Source organism: Podarcis filfolensis, assembly GCF_964270895.1.
Source record: "Podarcis filfolensis genome assembly, chromosome: 4".
Classification (NCBI taxonomy): domain Eukaryota; kingdom Metazoa; phylum Chordata; class Lepidosauria; order Squamata; family Lacertidae; genus Podarcis; species Podarcis filfolensis.
In genome coordinates, this window is record NC_139607.1 from 76,250,653 (window position 1) to 76,261,010 (window position 10,358).

A 10,358-nucleotide genomic window follows, 5' to 3' on the forward strand; every position below is an offset into this window, starting at 1 on the left:
ATTTTGTTTGGAACGTTCTTGGAATCTTTCAAGTTGAAAATTAACTTGCGTCGTGGTGTTTGAGGATTTCTATAACCAAATTGATCTTATTTTTAGTTATGATTTTTCACGAACAATATGCATCATTAATGCAGTGTAAGTCTGTAGTTATAAATCTGATTAATACCACAAGTGACTCCAGATATCTTTTTTTTTTTAAGTACTTAAAACACATGGTGGCATAGGTGGCAGCCTGAAGATGAGCATGTTTACACTGAAGTGAGGTTCATAATGTTCTCTGGGGTTCCTCACAAGTAAATATGCATACAATTGTAGCATGGTACAGACTTTTCCTATTGATAAGACAGCAGCACATTGTATTTTTCAAGAGAATCCTGAAAAACAGTTGGTTTTTTTTGGTTGGGTATTGCTACTAGTTAGGAAAAAGCTATATCATTACATGCATTGTGTATATCATCTGTGTAGATGAAGACTGTCCAGGCTTCATATTTAATTATTTCCCCCCCCCCTTTCCTTGACATTGTAGCAGAAATTTGTTACTGATTAACCAATACATAAATTTGCTTCAGACTGTTAGAGGGGAAAGTAAGACTCAAATCATCGGCAATGTTACTGCGCTGCAAGTAGCCATCTAATTTCAATGTGGCACATAATACAACATGCAAAGCCAAATCAATAAAGCTACTGAAAAAAAAATACATGGTGGTTCCGTATTCAGTAAAAGACTCTTGCTATGAAAGACTCCGGCAAATGAAAGTTGGTTTGGAAATCCATTTAAAGGAAAGCAAGAAGCTTCTGTGGTTAAAGAAAAATTGGATCAGGATAGTCACAATGCTACTGTATGACCACAGGTCAAGTACATTAAAGCACTGTTGTTTTTGCTGGCCTGCAGTATGTTTCTCTGTTGTATTTTCTTTAGATGGCCTGCTGGGGCTTTCCTTCAAATTTATTGCTGCTCAGGTCCTCTTGGTATTTCCATTATAAACTCCTATTCTCAAAGGTTGCCGGGGTTCTTTTTAATAGTGTAAAAATGTGCCACAGGCAAATGTCTGGCATGCAATGCCTCAGCCCAGAGTGGTTCTTTTCATGAAATTCGAGGCAAATCAGCTTGGTCTTTCTGACATTTATGCTCTGCAAATACAACAGCAGAGAAACAGTGTGGGTGATGTCGCACTGCGAAAGCAATTCTTTAAAAATAATAACAACAAATGGCTTGGCTCTTACATAAAACTGACAATGGAAAGCTTTGAAGACCCATTTATTGAGAAAATGTTAATGCATCTGAAGAATGCTTGAACTTTGGAACACATGTTTTGGGAAGCATTGCTCGCTTTGTGTTACTGGGCTGCCGTCCGCAGATGGGAATCAAATAAGTATCAGCCACAGCTATGTCATTGGGACAGCTGGTTTTCTGTTTCGAAAGAGCCAGTTCATGGACTGAAGTTGGACAGTACTGTACATGTAGCGGAGCAGCACACCTATGTCCATGCGCCCAACAAACCTCCAGTGTAATGTGGGACATGGACACGCCAAATGTTATGTTGCACATGTGTTAGAACTGAGGCCACATCCTCACCACCCATTAGATTTTCCAATGTGCAAGCCATTCCAAAGCAGAGAGGGGGGATTGTATCCAGGTGTTTTTCTGTTTTCCATTTCAGCGCTGATGTGCTAAATAGTTCAATTAGCTTGTCGTAAGGAGTTGTCTTAAGAGGTTGGGGGTCAAAAGACTTGATCCTGTTTGCAACCTCGGCAAGCTCCTCCATAAGCTGGTGGAGCTACTACTGATCCCTGTCTCCTAACATGGAACACGAGGGTGTGACTCCTATGATTCTTCCTTCTGTTCAAGGAAGCTGCATGAAATGGGCCAGTACATATACAGTGCTACCTCTGGATATGCACACCTCTGGTTGCGAACGCGGCAAACCCGGAAGTATTTTTCTGGGTTTCACTGTGCGCACATGCGCAGAAGTGCTCTATGTGCCTCGTGCATGCACAGAAGCACTCTATGTGCCATGTGTATGCACAGAAACACTCTACCACGCCGCGCACATGCACAAAAACAGCACCTCTGGTTGCAAATTCCTCGGGATCCGACTGGAGCTCCAGAACAGATCCCGTGTACAACCGGAGGTACCACTGTACATTTGTGCAGAGGAAGCTCTCATGTCATGTGCATTTGCACATTACTAAAATGAGGACAAGAGACAGCATAATAATAATAATACAGTGGTACCTTGTGTTGCATAACCGTTCCAGGTTACGGAATCTTCGGGTTACGGCCACAGCAAATGGTTTCGCTGCTCACGCATGCGCAGAAGCACTCTATTGTGTCGTGTGTGTGCGCAGAAGTGGCGCCTCTAGTTACAGATTTTTTTGGGTGTGCACAGCACCCCAAAATGAATTAAATCCCTAACCAGAGGTACCACTGTAATAATAATAGTAGTAGTAGCAGTAGTAGTAGTAATTTATTGTTTGTACCCCCGCCCATCTGGCTGGGTTTCCCCAGCCACTCTGGGAGGCTCCCAATTGAATATTAAAAACATGATCAAACATTGGGGGTGGAGACTATCCTTCAGGTATACTGGGCCGAGTCCATTTAGGGCTTTAAACACTTAGCACCAACACTTTGTGCTTGGAAACATACTGGGAGCCAATGAAAGTCTTTCAGGACCAGTGTTGTATGATCTTGGCGGCCACTCCCAGTCACCAGTCTTGCTGCCGCATTCTGGATTAATTGCAGTTTCTGGGTCACCTTCAAAGGTAGCCCCACATAGAGCACATTGCAGTAGTGCATTAAATTTGCATGTTTGCTAAGCTGTGATTACACATTAATTGACAATAATTTAAACTGAAATAAATATATAAATATATATCACATCAAAATGGGGCAGACTGTGAGTAGGTGACTTGTTTGCTTGCTCAGTCCATCGTCCAGGTTCTCATCATTGATCTCTTTAAACCAGACATCCCTTTCAAAGAGAGGACTAACAGAATCATAGCATTATGAGTCCCCAAGGCTCATGTTGTCCAGCCTCCTGCAATGCCGGAATGTCAACTAAATCATCCATAATAGATGGTTGTCTAACCTCTGCTTCAAAACCACCACAGGAAGGAGGGTCCACCACCTTCTGAGGGAGTCAAAGAGCTTCTATACTCAGAAAGCTTTTCCTGTTGTTTAATCGGACTCTACTTTCTTGTACTTGAAGACATGGCCCTGATAATTAAGAGACTCATGCTCTACTGACTGAGCTATCCATCATGAGCCCTCTTGCAATAGATGGGCACATCCATAATCTCTTCTTTTTTTTTCTTTTTCTTTTTCTTGATACTGAAGAGGGTTTCAATATTACCATTCCAAGAACACAGGAAGCAACAGGTCAGTTTCTTGTCTTTTGTTTTTTGTCTTTCAGAAATGTGTGATTAATTTCTCTGCAGTGGCGTTTGTGTCCAGGGACGGAGAAACACACTCTCCACTTGGAGGATGAACTATTGTGTTTGTAGGTCTTTCCCCGCTTTTACTGTGGTATAAAAGTCATTTATATGTTGCAACTCTTAATTAAATCAAGGCTGCATAATATCCCTGTGTGAGTACCATTTTCATATCAGAATCTGAGAAGCAAAATCTGTTGAATGAATGAGTGGTTTTAAAAGGTGATTCATTTCCACTGCAATGTGATGTGAGAGTGGCAGAATAACCCTCCAAAGGGTAATTTATCACTAACTATCAACACTGATATCTGGTTATGTTCTCAGGGGGAGAGAGAGAAAATGGAAGACAGTCCAAGGTTCAAGATAACAGTCTCTCTAACTTATTTTTTATTTTATTATGGACCTAATAGACTTTTCCATTCTGTGCGGAAGAAAATAATTAAAGGATTAGCTGAGTGTGAAATTAAATAGCTCTTTTTTTCTGCTGCGTGTTAAGGAGTCTTCTGAGGAAGGGGCTGAATTGAAACAAGCTTCCAAATGGTTTTGATTCTGTACGGGAAAATGAATTCAGTGTTTTCTTTAAGCAAAAAGAAACAAAAACTCACACCAGTCTTATATCATTGATGTGGCTTAAATGACAGAGGGTTAATCTCTAACATTCAAGGTAGTAATTAAATAAACTTTCAAAGTGATAGGCATCCATATCCATATCAGTGTGAGGCCAATATGGTATTTTAGAAAAATCCTACCAGTCTATGTTCATAAATTGAGGTTAATATGAAAGGAAATCTGATATGGTATGGTAATTCATTTGCAAAGTGCTTGAGCACAAACACACAAACAAACACAAGGGGCTGCTGACCCTGCTCTCATTGTTCTCCAACCCCACCAACCATGGCCCCTTTCCAAACACCAAAAGGGTGGGGTATAAATAATAAATTATTATTATATTATTATTATTTTCACAGCTCTTTCCACCCCCAGTTATTTATCTCCTTAATATCCGATGGGAAGGTGTTCCACAGGGTGGGCGCCACTGCCCAGTTCCTAATCATCATCATCATCAGTGCTTTTTTAAAAAATATATATTTAGGGGTACTCTCATTTTCCTGTTGTTGTTTAGTCATTTAGTCGTGTCCGACTCTTCGTGACCCCATGGACCAGATCATGCCAGGCACTCCTGTCTTCCACTGCCTCTCGCAGTTTGGTCAAACTCATGCTGGTAGCTTTGAGAACTACTCATTTTGGAATACTGCCCCTCAATGAGGCCAAACTTAGATTCACAAAATGTTTAGGGGTATGCGTACCCCTGCATCCCCCCAGAAAAAAGCACTGATAATAATAATAATAATAACTAGAGCCCGAAGCACATTTAAAAGGAGTACCATCAGATTCAAAGGGGTTTGCTTCGGACTACACAAGCACAGGATCACGCAGTAAAATGTATCTCAATGTACAGCCTGGAATACTAAGGATTCACATCCAGCTGGATTGGCAAGGGATTTATTTATGTAGCATTTAAAAAGGAAAGGGGAAAAAAATAGTCACAAAACCACATTGTTTGCTCACACAACCCTTAGATCAAAGTGAATCCTTGACAAACATGATTTGAAAAGCAACTATACTAAAAAAATATATTAAAAAATCCCACTTCATGTATTAACTTTCCAGCACAGGAGGTGGACTTGAATGAGCATGTGGAAACTGAATAAAGCCAGTGACTTTTGACAGTCTTTGTGATCTCTCATGAGAAATCTGAGCAGTCTTTTTATGGTCAAAAGCCCGTTTAAATCCCCAGTGAGTCACTGACAGATCCACTGAGAATTACTGGATTTGTGGAATGACTAAGTGGGGGAAATATATAAAACATCAAGCGCACTAAACTTCCCCACCCCAACTAATTATCTTGTACTAATATGTAACTTTATTAATATGGGGAGAAGGGGTTGGATGCAATGAGAATGTGCTTTTTAAAAAATAAAAAAAGAAGCTACGAAGTTCTGAAGGCTGTGACCAAGAGACCTGGTTGCCTGCCCAGTCTGCTATCAAGGGGCTAAAGGCTGATGGGCAGCTTCAAGGCCATTCCTGTCCTCCCTTCTTACGGATGCTTATCTTTATACCAGGTTTGGACTAGACTACCTTTCAAACAGAGAATGCCTTCAAACAGAGGGCTGTGCTCTCACAGGGAGGGGGGAGAAATTCAATTCTGTTTGCATTTTACCGAGAAATGACATAATTCGCACCTCTCAAACTGAGCACGAGCAAATTGAAACCCAGCTACCCTTTGAAATCCAAACTTCTCTGGATTTTGCAGTGCAGTTTCCCAACCAAGTAGTGTGAACTAAAATTCATACGTGTGCATAAAAATGCAATGATCGTTATTTAAAAAAATAAGATACAAAAATGAACTATGTTAGCAACGATCATTTGCAAAAACAAAAACAAAAAGTCTCTATTTGCCAAAACTGCACACAAAAATGTGAGTACCGGGGGGAAACTGCACTTAAGTACTGAACCGTTTTTTGAGGATTTAAAAAAAAACAACAACTGCAAATTGTTGCAGAAATGTGGCAAACTGAATTTGAGAGTGGAAAGATTAGAAACCCAAATGACATGTTTGTTCATCCTTTCACCAGAACTCTTTAAATAGAGTACTGCCCCTTATAAAGTAGGACACATGGCCTTGCAACAGTGCACCATTTGTACCAGCCCCTAGTAAGCAATACCTAGATTCCAATGAATGAAAGAGCCACAGGCCCCCAACTGCTTGCATAGGCCTAAGCCCCTTCTAAAATCAGAGTCACTTAGTATCTTTGAAATACAGGGATGCACATAGTAGCTCCACAGCCTGCCTCATATTTGTTCTCCACAGCAACCCTAACCATTGACTTGCAGCTTCCCTGTGTTTTTTTATTAGATTTTTGCATATCTCAAAGCACATATGAGTGCTAGTGGTAGAGAGATGCCCCCCCTTAATACAGGAAATCTTTTTTGCAGTCATCTTTTTTTGCATAGGTTCACCAGGAGGTGATGTCCTAGCAAGGCAACTGAGACACTATTAAGATTTGGTATTTTCATCATTAGGGATGAAGCATTTATGCATTTGCAAAAGAAAAAGATGAGGAAACAGATTGCCAACGAAACAGCATACAGGTTAGAATGAAATTTATAGGTGTATAGGCACAAATTGAGAAGTCTGTATTAAAATTTAAATAGAAATACATCTCACCATAATGGAGACAGAGGTGGATTTAGAGCAGCACGACTGGTTCCGTCACACTGGGTGTCGGGCCTAGGGGGCGCCACAGGGCATTGCAATGATGACATAGTGAACTGAGGGGAATGGGAGGTAAGAAGAGGCAGGTGCAGATTTTGGCCTTGCACAGGGCACTACTGAAATTGGAAAGAGCAAAGTCTGCCCCAATGGGGAAGACTGCAAGCAGGTGGGTGTTATGTACTGAGTTGAATAGGATCCAAAAGGCAGCAGTCTGATTGGTCCTAGAACAATAGGATTCAGAATGCAGCAGTCTGATTGGTCCACAGGAGCCACCCAATTCAGCTCCAGGTGGAAGGGAATCCGCAACCTGATTGGCCTACAGGAGAATCCGGAACTTCCATTCCTCCTCACCACTATGAGCTGAAAAAAAGAGCATGAAATCCACTCTCGACTCCAAGTATATTTCAGTGGGTCTGCTGATGGGCAACTTCAGCACTAGACAAACCTTCAGATGATTGTCCTCACCCACTCTGGTTGAGTCAGCAAGGGCAATTCACCCAACGCCTCCCTTTCCCCACAGTTTCACAGACAGCCCTGCTCTGCTCCCTTATACTCTGCCAAGCCTAGGGTGTTTTTCTGTACAGTAGATGTACAGAACCTCAGAACCTCTCTATATGGACTCTCCCCAATCCACGCCCAGAAGCAGCACCATGCTGGAGTGCATTTGTTTAGCTGGTATGTGTCCTTAGACTCTGATAATATCTCTTGCTTATCTGGAAAGAGGATGGAAGTTTGTGTATATAAGTGTAGAATAATAAATAAAGACTGGAATAAAAACTACTGTACAAAGATCCATTGTTCCGCCCACTTTTGCACTGGGCCACTGTTATGCAACCCCTCCAGAAAGATGCCCACAAGAAAATGTGACACTTCGGCTGAAACTGATTCCCCACCCCTGCTGTACAGCAGGAGAGACTATCCTTCCATTCACTCAGATCAAATCCCTGGATGCACTCCCTTGTCTTCTGCTCTCCAGGGTTCCCAAAATAGGCGGGAAGAGAAAATTCCTCAGTGCCCCCCCCCCCAAGATGTCCTGTTAGAAAAACACTGAGGTCTCATTTGAATAGTAGAATGTCGGGCATCTTGTGGGCGGGGCTTTTGAATTGTGCTCCGGAATTGGCCCCTCCCTTCGTGTGTTCAGAGGCCAACTGTCATTCTTGCTTCTTGCCTCATTATTGCCTCAGGATGTTGTTTTAGTTTCTCTCAGAGTGTATGTTTTACAGTTTTTCTTTATTATTAAAGCTTTGTTTGACATATACGTGAGCCGCTTACTTTGCTGAAAGCAAAGAAACTCTGCTGAAGAATGGTGGCATATCCTAAACTGCGTGACTGAGGGGATATTCCCAGTCTGACAGGAGGATTGAATTTTTTAATCCCCTCCCCCACCGTCGACAACACTAAGTGCTGCAGGCTTCTCATCCTTCTCATCTTTTAAGGCCTTCTGTGTCAAGGTGTACCTTACATTGATCACAAAAGGCAAGAGAAAACATAGTGAAAGTTCAGCTCAGTCCAGAGTAGCTGAAGTAACAGAATCTCCAACTTCCAAAATACTTCAGTTTGCTCACATTAAAGGCTTGACAGGATTTTGGAGGGGCTTAACAAGTGACACCAGAGATATCAACAATCAGAGTGTGGGGAGTAAAAACCCAAGTCAATAGCAGGTCATAATCCTGTCAGCCATTTTCAGCTAATTTTACTGTTTAATGAAAACTTTTACAGCTAGAGTGATGGTTCTTTGTTTCTTTAGCTATTGAGAGAGTAACTGTTGACAACATGGCGACCGTGTTGAAATCTAGGAATCCCTGCTAGAACTTAGGGTTGCAAATGATGGTGTTAGGGTTGTTGTTATTGTTTGTTTTTGGTCCCAGTAGGATCATTAGGCTTAGTTCAGTGCTAGCCAATAGGCAATTTAAATTTACTATGCGCAACTTTAAATGGGTCACTGTATGCAAATGAATAATAACCACTGTTTTCTTTGGAAGACTAGAAATATATTTGCATAATGCCATTTGGTGGGAATTTGTTGGCACAGGAAGCTGAATACTTTGATATGCATTGAAGGCGAGGCCATTAGGCACATGATAGAAGTCTAATATTGTGACAAAGAGTCGTTACATTGCTTATTAAATTTTTAGCAGATCTTAGGATTTGGTAACACAATTTTTGTGTTTCTTCCAGAAGACTCACTGTCCACATGAATGTTGGGAGAGAAAGTTACCCTATGAAGATTCTTCCAAAGCAACCAGCTGAAGTGTTCCTCTGACTTCTGGACCACATGGCCTTAGATATGCATACCAAAAGACATTATTCTCATTTGTGGAAAGATAAACCCATTGACCCTGAAAATAGATCTCTTACTTCTGGCCCACATTCATAATCCAATTATTCTTGATCAGCGAAATGTAAGTCCATAATTAATCTGCCACCTGAGAGGGTTTGTTATTTTCTTTAAATTGCCTATTAATTTATTAAATTGTCCCGATTAAGTAATGTATTTGACAGTCTTGGTTTCTTGTTAAGAATATTAAATATGTACTTATATGGAACATGTGATATTAAGCTGAGGCCTAAACAGCTAAGATATTTTTGAATGTATTATCCTTCAAGACTAGGCCTTCATATTACTTGCTGATGATCAAGCTTGGTTGGCAAGCAGGGGGCGGGGATATTTGAGGAGGGTGAATGAGGAAAAGGTTTGAAAATAAGAAATACTGCAGGTATGATCCTTCCATGCTTGTATGGTTGTGGGTAGAAAACCATTCTTCAGTGTTAGAGCATGCAGTTTGTATGTGAAAGTTCCTCATCAGCCTTTGGTACTAACAGTGAAAAGGGATCTCAGGTTGCAAGGGATGGGATAGACTTCTGCCTGAGACCCTGGATGGCTGCTGCCAGTCAGAGGCAAAGAGAGGTCATAGTCAAGAGACGAGCACCACACACCCTACCAGCCACTTCTCTGATGAGCAGAGAAAAGCGACATAAATATGTATCAACAGTTATAGATAGAGCACTTCCATATTAAAGTTCTGATCAGCTGAGGACACATGGAGTTCCACACTCATGCATCAGTGTGTATGTACACTCACCCACACCAAATATACAGGGGTGCAGGCATGTGTACCATGTGTGCTGGCCCACTGTCTCAGCCATGCTTTTAACTTATGAGGAGGTTCGGGTGAGTAACCAGAAGAAAAGGGACCCAGATGGAGGGGGTGGGGAAGCTGGCAACATGCAATATAGCAAGTGTTAAACTCACATATACAAACCAGTTCCTATCTACCCTTCTGCATCCTCAGCCTCAACCTACATGCTGCATAGATGATGCCCTGCCCCTCAACCTCCTCTTCCCCAATTTCTAATATTTAACCTAAAATTTTTCGCTAGTATCATGGACTACAAAGAACACACAGGAGGAAACATCCTGGGATCGTTGTTATTTAATTATTTTTTTTAAAAAAGAAAACATAGAAAGCTCTCTCACTACCGTAACTTGGGGTTTTTACTTTGTTCCTCAAAGAATTCCACCACATTCCTCTTCCCCTGCTCCAAACTATACAGCCTTGCAGTTGTATTTATTTATTTATTAAATTTATATCCTGCCCTTCCTCCGGAAGTTGCTTCACCTATTTTCTTTTGAAATGTTCATTTACTT

At 41.3% G+C, this 10,358-nt stretch overlaps 1 long non-coding RNA gene across 1 annotated transcript; it reads left to right on the forward strand.

The window, feature by feature from the left end:
- Positions 1 to 7,707: 7,707 nt before the first annotated feature.
- On the forward strand, positions 7,708 to 9,199 carry LOC310760585. Its single transcript, XR_014547021.1, has 2 exons — positions 7,708 to 7,919; positions 8,888 to 9,199. It is a non-coding gene; the product is annotated as an uncharacterized lncRNA (long non-coding RNA).
- The last annotated feature ends 1,159 nt before the right edge of the window (positions 9,200 to 10,358 follow it).